Source organism: Saccostrea echinata, unplaced genomic scaffold (assembly GCF_033153115.1).
Source record: "Saccostrea echinata isolate AGI-Se365-2 ecotype Australia unplaced genomic scaffold, CSIRO_AGI_Sech_v1 ptg000027l, whole genome shotgun sequence".
Taxonomy (NCBI): Eukaryota; Metazoa; Mollusca; class Bivalvia; order Ostreida; family Ostreidae; genus Saccostrea; species Saccostrea echinata.
This window is the reverse complement of record NW_026889776.1, coordinates 1,216,870-1,238,951: the sequence shown is the minus strand read 5'-3', so window position 1 is coordinate 1,238,951 and position 22,082 is coordinate 1,216,870. Positions and strand designations below refer to the sequence as shown.

General features: G+C 38.6%; 1 protein-coding gene across 1 annotated transcript in view; it reads right to left on the bottom strand.

The window, feature by feature from the left end:
- The window catches only part of LOC133193090 (B-cell receptor CD22-like), a 239,232-nt gene that overhangs the window by 5,756 nt on the left and 211,394 nt on the right, over window positions 1–22,082 (bottom strand). The gene's annotated exons all lie outside the window — the stretch shown is intronic.

Genomic DNA, 22,082 nt, shown 5'->3' with positions numbered 1-22,082 from the left:
TATATATATATATATATATATATAAAAGAAAAATCACAGTGGTCGGTGATAAATATGAAAAATACTCAAACATATAAAAACACAGAGAACGAGTGAAACATAAGCGCTTTCATTTCTTCTTCATGATGTTTTACAATATCGTAATTGATATCAAGTAATCAATATTGTAAAAATTCATGAAGAAGAAATGAAGCGCTTATGTTTTACTCGTTCTCATTGTTTTTATATGTTTAAATATTTTTCATACATATATATATATATATATATAATATCCTTATTGCCTGACGCCACGTGGGTCAGGCAGTATAGATCAAAATTTCCATGGTCCGAAACTAAGCGATCATACTGTTACCTGCATTTAAATACAGTTTGCAGAAGAAAGAATCATATTACTGATGCAAAATAATATGTTTACTTCCTTCAGTTTTTTTGCATGCACCTGTTTATTCTTTGTGATTCTTTATACGGACATGTCCATGAAACATTTTTTCTGCGTTTCTAAACTACTGGATCAGTCCATTTGTCTTCTACGAAAGGGGTGACACAATCATTTCGCGCCAAATGTCACAGGTAAATTATCTTTGCGCCTTTTTCTTGGATTGTTTTATTGAATGGGTGCGATTTTAAAATTGTACATAATATGGCATCTATCTCGCCTGTATGCGAATAAGATGCTTTTATCTTGGAAGCGCAATTTTTTGGCGCAGTTATCTCTCCTTGTTTCAGCACGATGTTATCTAACTTTCAATTATATAAAGAAAGCGCTCGTGCTGCAAACTCTCTCGTTGCCGGTTACATGCTAGTTGCAAGGTTGGTGTTATTAAATTAAAAAAAAAAAAAACAATAACGGCTAAGTGCAGATTTTTAAAATAGATTGTTGCTAAAAAGTTTTGATTGCTATTAATGGGTTTTTTTTTTTTATGAATTTGTACTGTTTATTTATCTATTCGATGACAAAGGTTTGAGATCAGGTCAAATGCATTTCAGTTTTTTCTTTTTCGCATCACCATGTACTAGCCACCATCTTTGTCGCAAGTGAGAAAAAAATTAATCGAATAATATAATCTAATAAATAATAATTTTATAACTTTGTCTTTTGCGAATCTTCGACTTATCGACTATTTTTATCTTCAATTTTCTGTAACTGGATAAATATTAGCTAAAAAAAATACAGCTAGGCCTACTTTTTTGTTGTGAATTGTAAAATTTTACTTTATGGCACTGAATTTAGCACCATTCACTACATGTTTCCCATTCATTTTAATATTTTGTATAATTAGATAAATTCTTTTAAATTAATGGTTTATTTTAATTTTTGGGACTTGACATGCCACGCACTAAGCAGGCTACGAAAGGCAGGCCACCTCAGCGGTTTGACCCATCTCAAACAACAACAGTGGAGAATCGGGGTCGTGCAAGGAGGCGGATGGATCGAACTCAAGTAACCCCATCCCCGAACATCCAACCCCATCCAGAAGCTACGCCAGGTCCATATCATCATCCCATGCAGGTTCAGCAGACCCAACATGACACCCAACCACTGCCGGCTGCCACGACACAACAGCAAGTCAGCCAGCAGACATTAATGCAGCATTTCAACCAACAAATTCAACCTGCTCCAATACCCGCACAGCCACTGCAGAATGTTCTCCAGCAAACCCAACCACAGCAGACTTTCATGACACAAAAGCAGCAAGGTACACTAGGACCATCTCATCAGCCCATGCAGCCTCAGCAGACTCAACAACATACCCAACTGCTGCAGACTCCCACGACACAGCAAGTCAGCCAGGTGCAAGAACAGCCCCAGGCCCAAACAAGCCAGAATCAGAAAGCTGTGCCAGTGCACTCTGTCCATAATTTGGGTATGCACATTAATCAATCTTTGGAACAAAATATAATTGAGGGTTAGTTTGTAGAATTACAATCTCTGCTTCCACCTAAACCTGGGGGTAATGATAAAAAACTAACTCTAAGTGCCACAGGGGAAATCGTAACAAAGGAAAATGTGTCCAAAATATATTCAATTGAAAAATGGACGGATGTCATGCTCATGTTTGCATCCGTTTACATATCTGCCCATCCAGATAAAGCAGTAGATATGCTAAAGTATATCCATACAGTTCGTTTGGGGGCTTCAAGGGGGGCTACAGGGTGGTATCAATATGACACGCAGTATCGTCTGCGGAAATCTACAGATCCTTCTAGTTCTTGGGCATTAGTTGATTCAGAGCTGTGGTTGTTATTCATGAATCCTAGTTATCAGTTGGGTCTTCCCCAGACTCAAAACACACAAATAAACAAATGTTGCTTTGATTTCAATTTTAAGGGGTCCTGCAGTCGAAAACCATGTCAGTACATGCACACGTGTACACGTTGTGCCGGCATGCATCCAGTCATACAATGCAATTATCAAAGAGCCCAGGCAATTAGCTCATCGAACCCCACCTACTCCTTTCGAACCCAGCCCATGCAAAGTTGTAAAGTGGTTTTTCTCAGGGGTTCAGACTTTATTTCTCAGGTCCGAGGTTACATATAGAAAACAACAATTTAATTTCAGCCTATGAACACAAAGCAGAAATAAAAGAAAAAAAATAATAAAGAAGCTGAAGTAGGCAGGGTAGGGGGGACCTACAAAGAACTACCCATATGTAATCTCCGAGTATCTTCAGTAGGAGTGGTACCAAAGGGGGAGAATGCTGGGTGGCAATTGATTACGCACCTATCATATCCCACAGACAACAGTGTAAATCATTATATAGACCCTAGTGAGTCCACAGTTCATTATACATCCTTTGATACAGTCATAAAAATGTTGGCCAAGGTTTGTGAAGGTGCCTTTATTGCAAAAGTAGATATTAAATCAGCATTCAGGTTACTACCTACAGAATTTTCCTTGGGGATTTTGACCTTTTAGGATTCAAAGTTGATGGTTTATATTATATTGATAAATGCCTTCCAATGGGCTGCTCTCTCTCATGCTAAGTTTTTGAAGAATTTGCAACATTCTTGCGCTGGATTACAGAAAAAAAGAGTGGTCTTGATATTTTAGATCATTATTTAGATGATTTCATATTTGCAGGGGAGGATAGGGAGTCCTGTCTTAAATTAATGCAAACATTTCAAGGAGTTTGTAATGAACTGGGGTTCCCCTTAGCTGATGACAAAACGGTTTATCCCACTCACTGTCTTGTATTTTTAGGTTTAGAAATTGACACAGTGCAAATGTTAATCAGAATACCTCATGAAAAATGTATCGAATTTGAGTTTATGCTGCATGAACATTTAAGCAAAAAACATAGTTCTGCGTCAGATACAGTCATTGTTAGGAAAGCTAAACTTTTTTACAAAAGCTATTTCTGCTGGTAGAGCATTTGTTAGGAGATTATACAATTCAACCCATGGCGTATCTAAGCCTCACCATCATATTAAGTTGAACAATGAAATGAAGCAAGACATGGTTATGTGGTTAAGCTTCCTAGAGCAATTTAATGGTCAAGTTTATTTCCAAGAAAGTGATTGGTCTTCAAATTTGGTTTTAGATCTGTATACAGACAGTGCTGGTTCTGCACATTTGGGTTGTGGAGCATACTTTCAAGGCCAATGGTGCTATTTTCCTTGGCCACATGAATGGGTTAATTCAGATATCTTGCGTGACATGACAACACTATAGCTTATCCCAGTGGTTTTGGCCATAAGTTTATGGGGTAGTCAACTCGCGAATAAAAAAGTACTATTTCATATTGATAATGAGGCATTGGTTGCGGTTTTGAATAAACAGCCCTCAAAATCCAATAGAGTTATGAAATTAAATCGTCCATTCGTGTTAGACTGCATGTTAAACAATATTTTTTCCGTGCTGTTCACATCCGTACAAATGATAATATTATTGCCGATTCAATTTCTCGTCATCAGTGGCACCGTTTCTGGAAGGCTGCACCACATGCACAGACAACGCAACATGTACCAATCAAATTCCAGAACCTCATATCCAGCATGAAATAAACAAGTTGTTAGGGGCAGCATTATCTGAAAACACTAGCAAGGCTTATCAAAACGGTTTAAGAGCTTACTTCAGCTGCTGCATGCAACAAGGATTAAATACTCCTTGGCCACCCACCTGTGATTCGATTGTTAGATTTGTTGCACATTTGTCACTTAAGGGCCTGGCCCTCTCTACAGTTCGTTCGTACTTAGCGTCCATTTCTTATAATTGCAAACTTCAAGGTCAAAAAGATCCAACAGAAGTGTTTATAGTAAAAAAAGTTGTTACAGGGCTTGAAACGCACAGCTCACAGCATTGACAGTAGGTTGCCCATTACAAAGTCCATATTAGTGCAGATTCTTAAAATTCTACCCAGTGTATGTACAAATTTATATGAGGTATCATTGTTCTCAGCTGCATTTTCTATTGCATATTATGGCCTCCTTAGAGCAGGAGAACTTGCAGTCTCTGGCAAATCCTCAAATAGAGTTGTTGCCTATACAGACATTCATATTGATGACACTAGCACTACATTATACCTCAAAATAAAATTTTCAAAGACCATTCAGTATGGAAGGGGTACAATTTTGCAGATACATGGCACAGGGGATTTAACTTGCCCCTGCACTAATCTTCAAAGGTTTTTGGAAATTAGACCTACGCAGGGGGGGCCCGTTATTTTGTCATTTTTCCGGAGCTCCTCTCTCTAAGTACCAGTTTACTTTGATTTTATACAAAGCAATATCGGCCTTAAACCTCGAGTCTTGGGGCTACAAATCCCACTCTTTTCGTATGGGAGCAAGTACGAAATTGGCTTTAAAGGGGTTTTCATCTCAAGTTATTCAATCCTCAGGAAGATGGAAATCAGATTGCTATAAAACTTACATACGTATTCCAAGATTTTAATTAACCCAGAATTATTATTTCAGATTCTCAAGTCGGATGGTTGTTTGGGTCATCAATTATTAAAAGGGCTTTTGCAGAAGCTAAGATTAGGCCTGGTAGGTGTGACTTAAATTTGCAAAGATTAAATATTTCAATTTGGTGGCAAGGTTACAGTGGTATAGAATTTAAGAATGCTTTAGCTAAATTGCGGTTGCTGAAAGAAGTGGGTCCTACCCCAAATGTCATCCTTGTGCACTGTGGCGGAAATGATATTGGGAAAACATCAGTGAGAAAATTAAGAATGTTAGGCATAAAATTCTTGGATTTTATTAGGGAGGAATTTCCTCTTGTGCACTTAATATGGTCTCATATTCTTCCACGCATTAGTTGGCGTTATTCCTCAGACAGTCGGGCCATGGAGAATACCAGAAAAAGGTTTAATGCATTTTTCTCTAACAAAGTTTGTCAGGTTGGGGGTTCTGTAATCCACTACCCTGACATAAAAAATCATGCCCAATTTTTTGAAAGGGACGGGGTACATTTATCCAAGTTAGGAAATGAAATTTTTCTCAATACAATTCCAGGGGGGGGGGGGGGTATAGAAGCGATCATTAGGAATGGATGCAAGTTTTATCCATCACATTAATGACTGATATCGGGAGAGGAAGGGTCACGGCTGCTCTAGGCCGCTCAGGACCCCCACTAGTAAAGTAGCGGCGTCCCCATTCGTAGATGCCTTGTTAATACATATACGACTGGGGTCTTGTGGCGAACTGAGCGGCATACATCCCTTTAACTGTAATATTTGTTCATTATTGGACCGCTGCACCACACAGGGTCAAAGTTGAATACCATGTAAATATTGTGACAGTGTAAACAAAACTGTTTATTTTCTTCCTTGACTTCTGCACCTCCCAGAGTCATGGATGTGTGAATATTATTGTTGCATTGCAAGTTTTTATTATTTGACCTTGACCTCTGCATCTCCCAGGTCAAGGTCACCTGATATGTTGTATGTTGATGTTGTACTGAAATGTTGTTGTACTGAAATGTTGTTGTTGAGCTTGTATTGCTGGGCCTACCCGTTGCTTTGGAGGCCCGAAATAATATGTTGTATAATTCAGCCGTGGCCAAAAGCGCCAAATGAATATAAAACCCATTAAAATTTGTGTTTGATTTATTGCGCCTGTCCAAGATAAAGATATATTTTAAACTCATTCCTAATATATGGTAAGACCATCATCGAAAGTGAGTTTTGTTGAGGGAGGGGGGATTATTATTATCTTGTTTTGCTCTAGCTATAAAGTATACAGGTCATTTACTTTGCGTCCTAGTGCAGCATTGAAGCATTTCGTCTAAATTACTTCAAGACAACTTTCCTGGTCAAAACTGTTCACAATTTATTTCGTCGTCTACAAGGACGGAGAACAGACCAGACTATAAATAGAGGCCGTCTCATCAATCTGTCAATGACCAGAGACTCCCTACTAATGTGTTCGGAACATTTTATTTTTCGGTGTTCTGCAAATTATAAAATCCGAGGAAATCCCAGTTGCTCTCACAGTAGCTCTGGCGAGATCTAAAGAGACTTCTACAAGATAAGCTAAATTATTCACGGAAATGTGGTATGGAAGTGACAAGCACGTGGAGACATGGTAAACAGAAAAGTTATCTTGCGTGTCATTTTTCAATATCTGTAGAAATGTACTTCAATCTCTCTTGAATTCATTCAAATGTCAATAAGTATTCTTCATGACATTATTTACTGCACTTATGTATTAAATCTTCTTTTTGGACAAATATGCCTGCATGGGAACTGGGACTATATCTTTTGGCGTAAGATTAGCAAATGAGGTACCAATATAGCTTAATCTGAATGAGTTGAATTGCATTGTGGGTTACTACGGATACTACAGGAATTTTTCGCTTGAAAAAAAAAAAAAAAAATAAAAACAAGGTGATTGGAAAGGCACATAGAACATTTTTTCCCAAGCATTTGCATACATTCCCATGCTGTCCATTTTTATTCTATTTCCATACTCAAAATTACAAACAATTTATTTGTAAGTTGTTAAATAAACGTGGAATTCTGGCTTTCTCAAAGCCAAGCTGTATGGCGATTTGCGTCTGTATTCCTTTGTTGTACTATCGGTGAATACAATTGTCAGGCAGGTTCCCTGACCAAAAAGCATAGATGATCACGGGTATTGTAACATGAAAAAAACTTTGTTGTCCATTTAACTGTTTAAATGCCTAAGGGATGCTGCTCGTTTTCCTTAACCTTGAAGCGCTAGTGTTCTGAACGTGGCATAGACTACATTTCTTATATGCATTTTCTAGTTAACAACGTAGAAACAAATTACGAACACCCGTGGCATCTTTCATATTTTCTACTCTTTGGTTTTTTTTTTCATATAAAGGGTTTTTTTTTATTCAATCCATTTAATATCGATCGTAGATTGAGTTGAACTACGTGTTCAAAGTACACTGGACAAAATTGCTAACGCACCACTTGTTTTTCTTATTTGTGAATCGAACATTTGCCCGATCGGTATTAGTATATATAATATACCATCTTTTCCAAAACAGTGGGACTGACAAATGTCTTGGTATCATGACAAGACCTTTAAAGGACCTTCTTGCCCGAAAACCAATTTTCCGACGTGCACTGCGCACCGTTTTGCCCAGATACATGAAGTTGGTGATCATCAAAGGTGGTCCGTAAGGTTGGCACAGAAGCAGTCTCCAAGTTAAAAATCAAATAACATACAGCTATTGACTATCATATCGCCTAGTAGTCATCCAGTGCCTTGGTGTCCATACCAAATCCACCCAACTTCCGGTTGACCCAATTTTGTGCTACAATTTTCAAATTATCGTGTGCTTCTTACTTAATGCTTGGCTATCTAGAGTAAACATTTTTATGTTTGTTTATTTATTTGCAACAATTTCCCATTAAAGGAACTCACAATCTTTTAATTGTTTTCATTTTTTACAAATTTCTCCGAAGGAACCCCCTGCAGCCACCATACTGTCTGCTTTAGCACGCTCTTCTAAGGTCAAACGCCGCATACGGTGTAACTTTTTTCTGAGTTTTTAATTAGTACAAATATAAAGAACACAAACACAAAGAAAAAAAATTAAATTTATTCTTCCAAAGAAGTATGGACACGATTTTAATTTAAGTAATATAATTATATATCAATTACATCAGTAACAAGTTTTGAAAAGTAAAATATTAAATATTTGGTGGTGCGTTAGCAATTTTGTCTAGTGTAAAAATGTAAACATCTAGGTGTCAAGTTAACGTTGATATTCATTCAATGATTGGTCAATTGGTGGTAAGATCCTCTGTGCGCATTAATAACAATAGCCATATAAGGTGAACAAAGGTTTGTCATATACACTTCTTTTCTACCAACGTTTCGGGCGATTTCGGAAAAATTAACACTACTATTAAGCTCCAATTTTCGCCGAAAATTATCACAAACGCGAAGATTAATTTGGTAGATTGTGATTTTTTAAATCCCACCCATTTCTTTTTAAAATCTTAAAAATCTTTCAGAAAGGTCTAGAAACACATTTTTATAGGACATGTTTTTAAAAGAAACAGATAGCAATTTCCTGTTTACTGCAAATTTTGTTTATAAAACCGGTTCTATCCTATAACCTTTGAATGGGTCAACCTACTCAACGTGCCTTGAATATCAATCACAATAACATAAACATTAGTAGGGGTGAGAGAGTGTGCATGAAGAAGCGCGCCCTCTGGTAAGAGAGCAATATAAATTTCTTTAGAACGAATCGTCTAAGTATTTTTCTCAGAATTCCAATCTACGCAAGTGCACTTGCAGTTTCATCCCAACGTACTTGGTAATGACATTTGAGAAAGTCAATTGTACATCTTGTGTAATGAAGTATCGCAACTATGTTGCTCCTTGATGACGAGAACGTTTAGCACTTCTCTTGCTTATACGTTCCATAGATATTGATTGATTTAGTCAGGTAAGCTTTTTAAAAAGCTATTACTTGTAAATTAATAAATTTTGCAAATAAACTCCTAAATGCCTGCACTAAGAGTTCATACTTACTTCTCTAGGAATTCACTAGGTATGAGGTGATGTCCATAAACTATATTCAGATTTCACTCGCAGAGTAATTATTGTAAATTTAATTAAAGGTCTACATGTACCTTCATTTTCGATAAACAGCCCTGAAGTGGCAAAAGAAGAGAGTAGTACTTCGATGGTGGTTCCGGTTGGCGGATCTACATGTAAGTTACTGGCGATTTTTAATGAAACTGACAACAAGCAATCCTTTATTTATTTCATAAGATGTCATTAAAGAACTATTCGATTAAAACTTGATTGAATGATATAAAAGAAATAAGTTGCGATAACTGATTAAAAAGCAAAATGTGCAAATTGTTTTTGTAATTCACTGATCTAAATCTTGACGGAAATTTCTAGAACATGATATGACATCGAGCCCGATGTTAAAAAATAAAACGGCGCTATTATTACTACATGATTTTTATTTTTAAAAAAGCTTCGATGTGAATGGGCATGGAAATAATGGTAATGCAACTGATAACACTATGAGTTGTGAATACATGTATATTTATATATCGAAAGATTGTACTAATAAATTTATCAGTAAAATGCGCATTTTCGCCACTGAGAGCATCATCGCAACGAACCCGAAGTACAGTTTGTATTTCGTAAAAAACTTATTACATGTAAAAAGAAAATGTCAATTAATGAATACGAAATTTGTTCGACATTGATTGCTTTAGTTAGGCCAGTCTTTTGAAAAAGCTATTACTTGTAAGCGTGTAAAGTTACATTTATATGTGCCAGGAATAATAAACATTATCAAAAAAGAATTTTCAAGAAATTGTTCTTGCACTTATTACACACTGTTTATTACCGCTAGGCAATCCTATTACATGTAACTCTTCGATCCCGAGGTATAAAAAATCTAGGATAACTAACCAGTTTTAATGTTTACCGTTACTGATGTTCCCCAAACGCTCCCCATACTCCCTTTGGGGACCATTTCCTATAATCTTCATTAAATTAAGCAAAGAATTATGTTAAATTGTAAGAGAGATATAGCCTATTAAGTACATGTATAACCAATCAGATTTCAGCACACGTGTATGGATTTCCTAGCGTTACTTTAATTTTGATAGAAGCATGATGTAGGAACACCTATCTATATTCTAAATTTCATCCTGTATTGTTGAAAACTAAAGAAGTTATAGCCATTTAAGATTTCAGCCAATCACGTGCATGCGCGTGTTTCAAGAATTTCCTTAATTATCATATTGTAGAACTTTGTAATATATACCTACATCGTAAATTTCAAAGTATTTTGTCAAAAAACAAGGGCTATTGAGATTCTTAATTCAATCAATCAGAGCGAAGCACACGTGCATGACTTTAGGAGACTATTCTGTTCCTGAATAAGGCAGCTGTGGATGAACAGATGTGACTTAAAAGTCCCATTTATGCAATAGAACCTCAAAGCCCACAACGTACAAACTTCAATTGATGAGATGGCAGGACACGACAGACAAAACCTGTTACACTACAAGGAGAAAGGAAATAGCAGCAGGGTCCCTCTGGTAACCACATACCTTCCCGTCTTAAGAACCTCAGCGTATTCTTAAAAAGAATCTGCCAATTTTCCTCTCAAATAAAAGAATGGCAGAGGTCTTTAAGGAATGTCCATTGGCTGCATACAGGCGCCCGAGGAACTTAAAGGACATGGTAGTAAGAACCAGATTGGACAATTCGTTGCCTAACGGAGGCTTTAAAGCTTGCTCTGACAGAAGATGTCCTCTCTTTTAGCCTAGCTCTGAACAGACAGCTTAAACAGCCCCGTTACAGGCCGCTGCTACAGAAATCTAGGGAATTAATTTATCATGTCAGACAGACAACTGCATATATCTCATCAGTTGTAAAGTTTGTTCCTAACAATATGTTCGGGAAACGGGAGATCTCCGCGGGAAATCAATAATCACCATTCGATCATAAAGACCAAGAAACTCAATGAACCCGTTGGGAAACATTTCAACCTTGAAGATCACACATGGGAGGACATGATAGTAGTGGTTATTGACCATAATCCAAAATGGACCGAGGCTCAGAGGAAAAGCAAAGAAAAATTTTGGATGCGCAGGCTGAAGTCATTCCGCCTTAATGGTACTAACAAACTGAATGACTTTACCAGGATGAACATGAGTTGGGCCAAAATGTTTGGTGATGACAATCAAGACTTTTCTTTCCAGATAATTATAACCACCTAATAAATTCATATTTTTTCTAATTATTTTTATTTTTATGAATGCTATGGTTATAGATAGTTTTCGATTGACACGATTTTAGCAAGAGTTATTTCCCGTTGGTCGCCATATTGGAGGTATACAAGTCCGAATCTCTTCATTATTCAACCAATTTAAACTTGTCATACTGGGCAATTGGGTAAAGATAACACAATTTTTCTTCCGAATTTATGTTAACACAAGCTTCTTTTAATTCGTAATTTTAGTATTTTAAAGATTTTTGCACTTATACTTCTGCCATACAAGTTTAGAATTGTTGCTGAAAGAGGAAAATTCGCTCGTTGGACCTTCAATATGGCGGCCAACTGGAAATTACTCTTGCGAAATTCATGCCTGTCTAAAAATTAAATTATCTATTAGTCAAAAAGTTTTTAATAAATATTTCAAAATTTTAGAGGGTTCTTAAATTATTTGTTTTCTAATTCTGTTCTACTCATATTCAATTTCCTTCATTATTATGAGTTTCATTTCAGTTTCATTTCTATATCTTTATGTAATAATATTATGTAAGAGAGAATACAACGTGGAACGGTTTAACACCTCGCAGTGATTAATTAACAATATATAATTCGGTCGCCTATTTTAATCACAGTATACCAGACTGATCGTGCCTCGCGATGGTCCGGATACATATCAAATTTATTAGTTTTCTACATCAAAATTCAAAATGTAAAGTGTAAATAAATAGGGTTTAGTAGCGAAGTCGTAGTGCTAGATGTTTTGTTTTTATTTCCTTTGTTTTTTTTTTCTCATGAATTTTAATCTATTCTATGTCCTCATGAAGGGACAGGGCTGTCCCGAAAATTTGACAATTTCTATTGTTCGTGTCTTTGGTCATTTTTAGTGTTTTATATAAATTTTTCGTCCTTGACCTTGTATCTATTTAGTAGATCCGACATTTAGGACATACAGTGTTGTTGGTCTTTTAGTGCTCTCTCTCTCTCAAAATCTATCTATCTATCTATCTATCTATCTATCTATCTATCTATCTATCTATCTATCTATCTATCTATCTATCTATCTATCTATCTATCTATCTATCTATCTATCTATCTATCTATCTATCTATCTATCTATCTATCTATCTATCTATCTATCTATCTATCTATCTATCTATCTATCTATCTATCTATCTATCTATCTATCTATCTATCTATCTATCTATCTATCTATCTATCTATCTATCTATCTATCTATCTATCTATCTATCTATCTATCTATCTATCTATCTATCTATCTATCTATCTATCTATCTATCTATCTATCTATCTATCTATCTATCTATCTATCTATCTATCTATCTATCTATCTATCTATCTATCTATCTATCTATCTATCTATCTATCTATCTATCTATCTATCTATCTATCTATCTATCTATCTATCTATCTATCTATCTATCTATCTATCTATCTATCTATCTATCTATCTATCTATCTATCTATCTATCTATCTATCTATCTATCTATCTATCTATCTATCTATCTATCTATCTATCTATCTATCTATCTATCTATCTATCTATCTATCTATCTATCTATCTATCTATCTATCTATCTATCTATCTATCTATCTATCTATCTATCTATCTATCTATCTATCTATCTATCTATCTATCTATCTATCTATCTATCTATCTATCTATCTATCTATCTATCTATCTATCTATCTATCTATCTATCTATCTATCTATCTATCTATCTATCTATCTATCTATCTATCTATCTATCTATCTATCTATCTATCTATCTATCTATGACGGTAAAAGACATCCCCTCCTCCCCCCCCCCCCCTTTTTCGTGCTTCTGTTTGTTTGAATTTCATTTCCAATGCATCAAATTCTTTTGAAATAATATATTTAGACAGAAAATGACTTAATGTTGATTTACTGGGTCGAGTGAAATGCATGAAACCTGCAGAACACCATAATCAATAGATAAAAGATAAAAGTAACACTCTCTAAAATTATTTATGCACAAATAATTTAAAAATTTAGAAATTAAAAAAACGCTCCTAAAAAGAGCAAATCATGACAAGGCCAATGTATCTATACAATTTTTCTGACCATGCCAAGAAATCCCGTCCATTTTTCCACAGCGATGGAGTCAATAAAAGTGTAATTGATGCAAATCACCCATATTCCCCTAACGCTGGCGAGACAATTAACGGCAGCAGATTTGAGGGGGTGGATCCTAAGTTTTCCGTTTTCTTAGTCAAAGAAAAATAAACTTCTACCCCAGGAAGTAGCCTCCTATGCCCTGAAAAAAATAGTTCCTGTCAAAAACCTTTATTTATTTACAAAATATGTAAAATGCACTAGACACAGGTACCAAAATTGTAAAAATAGACTGGAAGGAAATTAAAAAAAAATTCACAAAAGGAAAAAATAATAATTTTATAGGTATGGAACTACAATTGACTAAGTTCATTTTCATTGGTCAATTACCGGTATGATACCTTAATAAGGCGCGAGACTTCCACAACAACCAAGTTCATCGTGCCCGATCTTAATTTATAATAGGAAAAAAAATATTTTGATATATAAACACTGAAAAATTTGAAAGGCGTCTAATTTTTACTGAACAATTAATTAGTTCACTACAATATATTTCACTTTCTTTTTCTTCTTTTTTTTTTAACTTTTTTAATCGCATATGATTTGCATGGAAAATCGCACCCCCCCCCCCCTCAAAAAAAAAAAAAAAAAAAAAACAAAAAAAAAAAAAAAACAAAAAACAAAAAAAAAAAAAAAAAAAAAACAACGAGAAAAAAAGTGCAAAGGGTTCTAAATAATAAGTATTCTAGCTTTAATTTCAAACCAGTAAAACTTAAGATCCTTCCCTCAAAACTGCTGACATTAATTGCCTCGCACACATCTCCCTGGGGAAAAATCACCGATTAACGCTAATTCCGCTTTTATTGAGTTCGCTCTAAAACTAGAATGCGTACCTTTTCTTGGCATGTGTTACAGTAAATATGTGTAATCAGGAAATACATGTACCTGAAATTCCTATTCTACTAAGGAAAAACATGTATTTACTGTTTTCAGATAGGAAATACACGTATTTACTGAATTTTTCAATACTTTTTACATGTATTTACTGACTGTGTTATGGTGAGATAATTTAAAAATATAAATAAAAAAATATGAACAGATGCATTGTATATTCAATGTTTATATCAATGAACTTATCATGTGAATAAATAATATTTGAAATAAACCTTTATTTATTTATAAATAAAAATGCTTTATTTTTGAATATTTAAAAACATAATGATACACTGCTTTCATTTTCTGGAATCAGTTGTCTACGAGGGCTGTTCAATAAATTATGTCCTGAACTCTATGACATACGACAGAGAAATCATATGACATAAACCTTGGTTTTCTCTCATGATTGAAACTTTAATAAACCGATAACAGTTTATGTGACCACGTTTCATCATATAGTTTCATTGTGAGAAGTGGAAAACAAGGGCTATTCGAGACACTGCATTAAAAATGAATTGTAAAGAATCAGTAAACAAGAGTGAAGTTAAAAGCTTCATTAATGCTGCTGTAAAACTTGGTAAGAATTCCAAAGAAATATTCACCAAAATATGTGATGTTTACAGCAACCAATGTTTGTTTTATAGACGCATGAAAGGTGGATTTCAATGATCAAAAATGTTTTATTGTCATTTTCTTCGATAGTAGTGGTTTTGTTGTTCAGATTCTTATTTGGGGAGGCCGTTCAATTTCCGGACGAGTCTAGAAAGCAAAATGTTTGCAAAAAAATCGAAAGGTTTATGAGAAGAAGGAACCAGAATCAGGAATCTGCTACATTAATTTTCTTCATGACAGCGTCCAAACCCACACGTCCTGAACAGTAAAGGAGTTTTTGTGATAAACAGAAAGTTAATGTTTTGTCACACAAACAGTATTCGCCAGATCTTTCACCCTTCGACTTGTTTCATTTTCCAAACTTGAAAAAAAAAAACACCTTTCGGAAAAAAGAAACAGGAATGTCACACTCTGGTATCTTTTATTTCAAGCTTACTGGGATATATCGTGTCGACATGGGAATGGCAATAACTATTGTTAATTGATAATACGTCGTCGATATACCTAAATTAAAGGCCAAAGCAATGGATTTCTTTTTCTCATGCATAAGATTTTGAATAATTTTTGCTTCATATGAACCGCTACGTTGGGAGAACTAGCATAAATATTTAATGCTAAGTACCAAATCCAAGATGCCCTCTATAGTTACAACTTCACAACACACTAGATTCTAATAAAACGGGGAATTATTTTCTACATCTTAACGAATGAAATGTATATTTACATAATTATATATGAATTTTCCGTTTGAAATAAACTTTATTTGTTCCAAAAATAAGTTTTTACTGATATATTTTTATCCCAAATCTTAAGACTTAGCAGCTAGGCTAGCTGTCCGTTCGATAGAAATAGATATATTTCATCTAGCTGCTAGGTTAGCCCCTACGATCTTGAACGGGTAGAGTCTATAACATAACCCAGTCACGGTTTCCGGGAAAATAAATTCCGATTTGGTTAAAGTTTTATATAATTTTAGTATACCGAACCCGATCTATTATTATCGATAATCAGGTCAGTAGGAGTTGGACTCTTACGATTTACCCAAGTAACAAAATGGACGAAGAAATAAGGTAAGGGAACATAGAAATACTAATTTTTTGATAATAAATACAAACAGAGAGTCTTTTTAATGTGTTTTGTATGGCCAAGCTGAAAATTTGACCGGCGACAATGACAAATACTTTATGAAATAACGATAATTGTTAAAATGACTTTATACAACATTAGTCATATCTATTCAAAATTGTGTCTTGTTCATCAATATGTACACCATAACTGAGTCACTGTACAATTAAACACACTCATATTACTGTAGTATCTGTGCGACTGTCCCGTGGTACGACTTACTGTCTGTATTGCGTCAGGCGGCGGGACAGTCGCACGGACCTCTTCTACACGTGGATGCCGAGCTGACAGGACGTGTCAGGGACAGCAGCGGAGCAGGGAGTCGGCCCGGGCCAGAACCTACGGATAAGTTTGTGATTGTATATATTGTTAATAAATATAGTAAAGAACCACAAAGACTTTACTGGCGCCCAACTCGCGGGGCCCGGGAGATTCCCGTACTGCTGTCAAAGTTAAGTTTTTTTTCAGGCATCGTTTTAGCCGCCATTTTTGGTGCTGCTAGGTATGTGAGGTTGGTGTTGGTTTTTTTTTATGTATTTCGTGAATCAACTTTCAGAATTAATTTGTATTGTCTGTGATTTTATCTGATTTAATGTGATATTTTATTATAGATATGTCGGTAGAGGAAGCCGTGTCGGCTCTAGGCCTGGGCACTCAGGCGGTCAGACAATTTCAATTTTCGTTCTCCGTGTAGGATGGGGGTATACCCCGGGGAGGGGGGTTATTCACCATACGCTTATAGCGGGAGTGAGCATTTTGCCTCCCGTCACACACCTTTTGCTCAGTCAATGTCAGGCCACATGGAAGGGGGGTTGCCCCTGGGGGGTCCCTCTACACCTATGCCCGGCCTGCACTCGGGCATCCCCTGTGGGGAGGGTAGTGTATTACATGGAAAGTCACGAAAAGAGGTAAGGTTTGCCTAGTCTCAATTTGGATCACCAGGGATGATGACCAGTGATTCCCTGGAGGCCTCTCTAGCCAGCCCGTGTAGGTGTTGCTCACCTGGTAGCACTGTGGGTTGTAGCCCACCTAAATATGAATATAGGGAGGTTCCCTTGAATTCGGGATTAAACCATCCGTATTCCTTAGGCCATGTGCGACCAGCTAGTAGTAGCCACCTTGTCCTTGTGGGAGACACAGCTAACCTGGGGGGCCCTGCTACTATGGGTTATAGACCAAGCCGCTTGGGTGAGGTTGTACCACACCCACTTGACCCAGCCCTTCCGTCCCATACACCGTGTGTTAGTCAGCAAACCGAGAGGCCTGTGAGGCCCGCACAGCTCACCTCCGAGTATGATCGTCTACATGTGAGGCCCGTAGATCCTGTAGGGCTCACCTGATACCCTACACCCATACAGAGCCAACCTAGACTAGCAGATTTTGGTGCGCCCTCTCTCCCTGGGGATGATTTGCAACCCCGGAGCTCAATGCCATGCACTATATCTGCCCCAGCCCCTGTAAATTTTGGAGTGTCACCAGCAATAGTTCATTCACAAGTAAATGCTTTAAACACTGGTGTGACTGCTGCCAGACCCCAACCTACATTATTGTATGCTAGTTCCACAAGCACACCTTACCATGCACCCCCATCAGTGTACATCAATCCTGGGGGTAGGCATGCCCAACCCCCAGTACCTGACCATGCCCAGTCTGTGTTGTATGGAGGCGAGAGTACTCCAGCCACACCCCATGGTATGGCTATGCCCAGTGCACTGCAGCACCATAGTGTTCCTGTGTCAATGACTTGTAGTCCTGCCCATCCCGATACCCCTGCCTGCCATTTTGGAAGGGAGGGGGAGAGGATAGCACATGTTCAACCTAACATGTATGGGGCAGCCCACCCGGGATACTATGCTAGTCAGTCAGTCCCGGCTAACCAGGCTTGCAACTTTAGTACACCAATACATTATGGCTCACCTGGTTACCAGGGCACCACACCATACCCAGTTACGGCAGCCACTGGGAGTAAGCCCCGGTATAAGGACCTTAGGTATGATGGTAAGACCAGCTGGAAGGCATTTTTGCACAAGTTCGTTAGGTTATCTCGCAGCCAGCTATGGACAGAGGAGGAGCAGCACGACCAGTTTTGTTTCTGCCTTGAGGGGGCAGCAAGCGAATACTATACCTTGCTGTTGGAAACCAGTAGCCAGCTCCGCCTAGGTGAGATCTTGCAGCGATTTGAGAAGCGTTTCGGCTCCTCTGCCCCAGATCTCACTCATCAACTCAACTTCCAGGCTGCCAATCAGAATCCAGGAGAGTCACTTCGTCAGTGGGCAGACAGGGTGCTGACCTTGGCAACGCGAGCCTTACCTTGTGTGCCGGACGTGCACACACACGCCATACCTAGACTGTGTTATGGAGCTGAGGACCGTGACGCTGGCCTCTATGCGCTCGACGGGCATCCCCGGACTGTGGAGGAAGCGGTGGAGCGAATGCTATACTACCAGCACTCCCGACTCCACAAGCCTAAACCATCGAGGGAAGTAAGAAGGCTGGGTTCTGACCATGACACTAAGAGGGATGATCCTGGGATGGGAAATGTGGATGCTAGGGAGGAGCTTGAAGCCTTCAGGCAGAAAGGATATGCCCCCTTTCCGAAACCTCAGAGGGCTGGTTCCCCGCCATCCAGATGGACGGCTCATAAGCGGAAGCCTTCTGTGTGTTTTAAGTGTGGAGAGGTGGGGCATTTCCATAGAAATTGCCCCACTCGAGCTACAGGGAAGACAGTAGCCACTGATGGGCCGCGGGGTGGAGCCCGGATGAAGGGACCCCTTGGTGAGAGGTATCGTAGGCCTGAGTCCCAGGAGAGGGGACCAAGGAGTGGAAGGCCTGGATCCCAGGGAGGGCCCTCTCAGGCAGTTCGATTTATGAACCCAGAGCAGTCCCCAGAGAGGACAGACTCGGAGAGTAAGGAGCAGGGGGCTAGTCTACCCCCCTCCTGTATGCGGCGCAGGCTAAGGGTCTGCTTTGAGACGCCCCATTCACCAGAGCTATTCTCGGCTGAGGAGGAAGAGGCATCTTTGGACGAGGAAGTGGGGAAGCTTGTTGCCCCCCACTCCACTCCGGAGCCACTTGGACCAGCCCGGGATAGGACTAGGGAGTTTCAGGTCTTTGGGAGGACCAGCCCTGGTAGTTCTGATCAGGTGTCACCCGTGAATGAGGGGAAGGAGACCTTTATACAAACTGGGCAGTCACGCCAATCTCAAGGCTTTGCTGTTAGCCTGTGCGTGCCATGCCTGGAAGTAGAGATGGTGGAGGAGTCTCTATTGGATTCTGCAGTTGAGGATATCGGTGTTACACCTCTCTCCCCAAGACCAGCCCAACCTTCGAATGAGGCGGCCTATGGTCTAGTTTCTGTGGGATCACTGAGTTCTGTGGACAAAGGCCCCACCTTAGAGGTAGATATAGATGGGGTCACGAAGGACCATGTTGCAGAAGTGGGGACAACCCCATTTGATTCTGGCAGTCCCTTGTCATCTGACAGTGCGACACCAGAGGAGAACAGTGCATGTCGTTTATACAGATCAAGGCGGAGGCGTGGGCGACGCCGGAGGGTGAGTTTACCCTCCAGGGCCTGATGGTGTGACTGGTGTCACAGTTTCTCAGTAGTGAGTGGGCCTGATGACCTTGGCCCACTCGGTTATCGTTAAACAGATGTTGGATGATTGTCTGGGAATTATACCGGACATACCACCTGTTTGGGAGTAATCCCGGACTTGTTACCTAGGATATCCTGGGTGTGGTTTTGCCTGGAGCTTGCTCTGGCACTTGTATTTCTTGGGCAGTTAGCCCGGGAGGGTGTTTACAGCGCCCCGACGTTGGAGATGGTTCCGGACCCTCTTTCCTGTGGTAGACTCCAGCCTTTCAAAGAAAACAGGGGGAGTGTAGTATCTGTGCGACTGTCCCGTGGTACGACTTACTGTCTGTATTGCGTCAGGCGGCGGGACAGTCGCACGGACCTCTTCTACACGAGGATGCCGAGCTGACAGGACGTGTCAGGGACAGCAGCGGAGCAGGGAGTCGGCCCGGGCCAGAACCTACGGATAAGTTTGTGATTGTATATATTGTTAATAAATATAGTAAAGAACCACAAAGACTTTATTACAATATCATTGCCTTATATAACCCAGTCTTACAACAGATATAACAAAGTTACTACACAGCATAATTCAGACAATACAAACAATATCCCAGTCGCTTTACAGGAGCTAACAAATCCCCTTGCCCAACACTGGGGGACTAGTGAATTTTAGGGATAGGAAAGTGAATTTTTATTAACCACTTGAGCGAGGGTTAGAAATTTTTTCATGAAAAAAAAATTAGTCCCTGAACAACATAACCCAGTCACAAAACAACATACCAAAGTCACAAAGAAACATAACCCAGTCACACAGCAACATAACCCGGTCACAGAGAAACATAACCCAGTCACTGAACAACATAACCCAGTCACAGAGAAACATAACCCAGTCACAGAACAACATAACCCAGTCACAGAGAAACATAACCAAGTCACAGAGAAACATAACCAAGTCACTGAACAACATAAGCCAGTCACAGAACAACATAACCCAGTCACAATGAAACATAACCCAGTCACAGAGAAACATAGCTGAGTCACTGAACAACATAACCCAGTCACAGAACAACATAACCCAGTCACAGAACAACATCACCCAGTCACAGAGAAACAGAACCCAGTCACAAAACAACATAACCCAGTCACAGAGAAACATAATCCAGTCACTGAACAACATAACCCAGTCACAGAGAAACATAACCCAGTCACAGAACAACATAACCCAGTCACAGAGAAACAAAATCCAGTCACAGAACAACATAACCCTGTCACAGAGAAACAGAACCCAGTCACAAAACAACATAGCCCAGTCACAAAACAACATTACCCACTCACAGAGAAACATAACCCAGTCACAGTGAAACATAACCAAGTCACAGAGAAACATAAAATATCAAACTTATCATTGTGGTTGGGTGTGGGCGGGTGTAATATGTTCCAGTCACAGAGAAACATAGCTGAGTCACTGAACAACATAACCCAGTCACAATGAAACATAACCCAGTCAAAGAGAAACATAGCTGAGTCACTGAACAACATAACCCAGTCACAAAACAACATAACCCAGTCACAGAACAACATTACCCAGTCACAGAGAAACAGAACCCAGTCACAAAACAACATGATCAAGTCACAGAGATACATAACCCAGTCACTGAACAGCATAGCCCAGTCACAGAGAAACATAACCCAGTCACAAAACAACATAACCCACTCACAGAGAAACATAACCCAGTCACTAAACAAAATAACCCAGTCACAGAGAAACATAACCCAGTCACAGAAAAACATAACCCGGTCACAGAGAAACATAACCCAGTCACTGAACAACATAACCCAGTCACAGAGAAACATAACCCAGTTACTGAACAGCATAACCCAGTCACAGAACAACATAACCCAATCACAGAACAACATAACCCAGTCACAGAGAAACAGAACCCAGTCACAGAATAACATAACCCAGTCATAGAACAACATAACCCAGTCACAGAGAAACATAACCCAGTCACAGAGAAACATAACCCAGTCACAAAGAAACATAGCTGAGTCACTGAACAACATATCCCAGTCACTGAACAAGATAACCCAGTCACAGAACAACATAACCCAGTCACAGAACAACATAACCCTGTCACAGAGAAACAGAACCCAGTCACAAAACAACATAACCCTGTCACAGAGAAACAGAACCCAGTCACAAAACAACATAGCCCAGTCACAAAACAACATAACCCAGTCACAGTGAAACATAACCCAGTCACAGAGAAACATATAATATCAAACTTATCATTGTGGGTGGGTGTTTGCGGGTGTAATATGTTCCTAAGACTTTTCTTGTTTAACAGTATGCTAAAGATTTCAAAGGAAAACTGACAAAAATTTTGGAATTAGTAGAGGTGATGAAAATTAATGATGGACATTGAGAGCAACCTTAAATTAAGTTTAAATTGTACCCACTGCTGCCAGTGAGATTACATAACATGATGGTTTGATTCAATGAGATATATCATATAAATTGCTGATATTTTTGCCCACTGGGAATTCATATTTT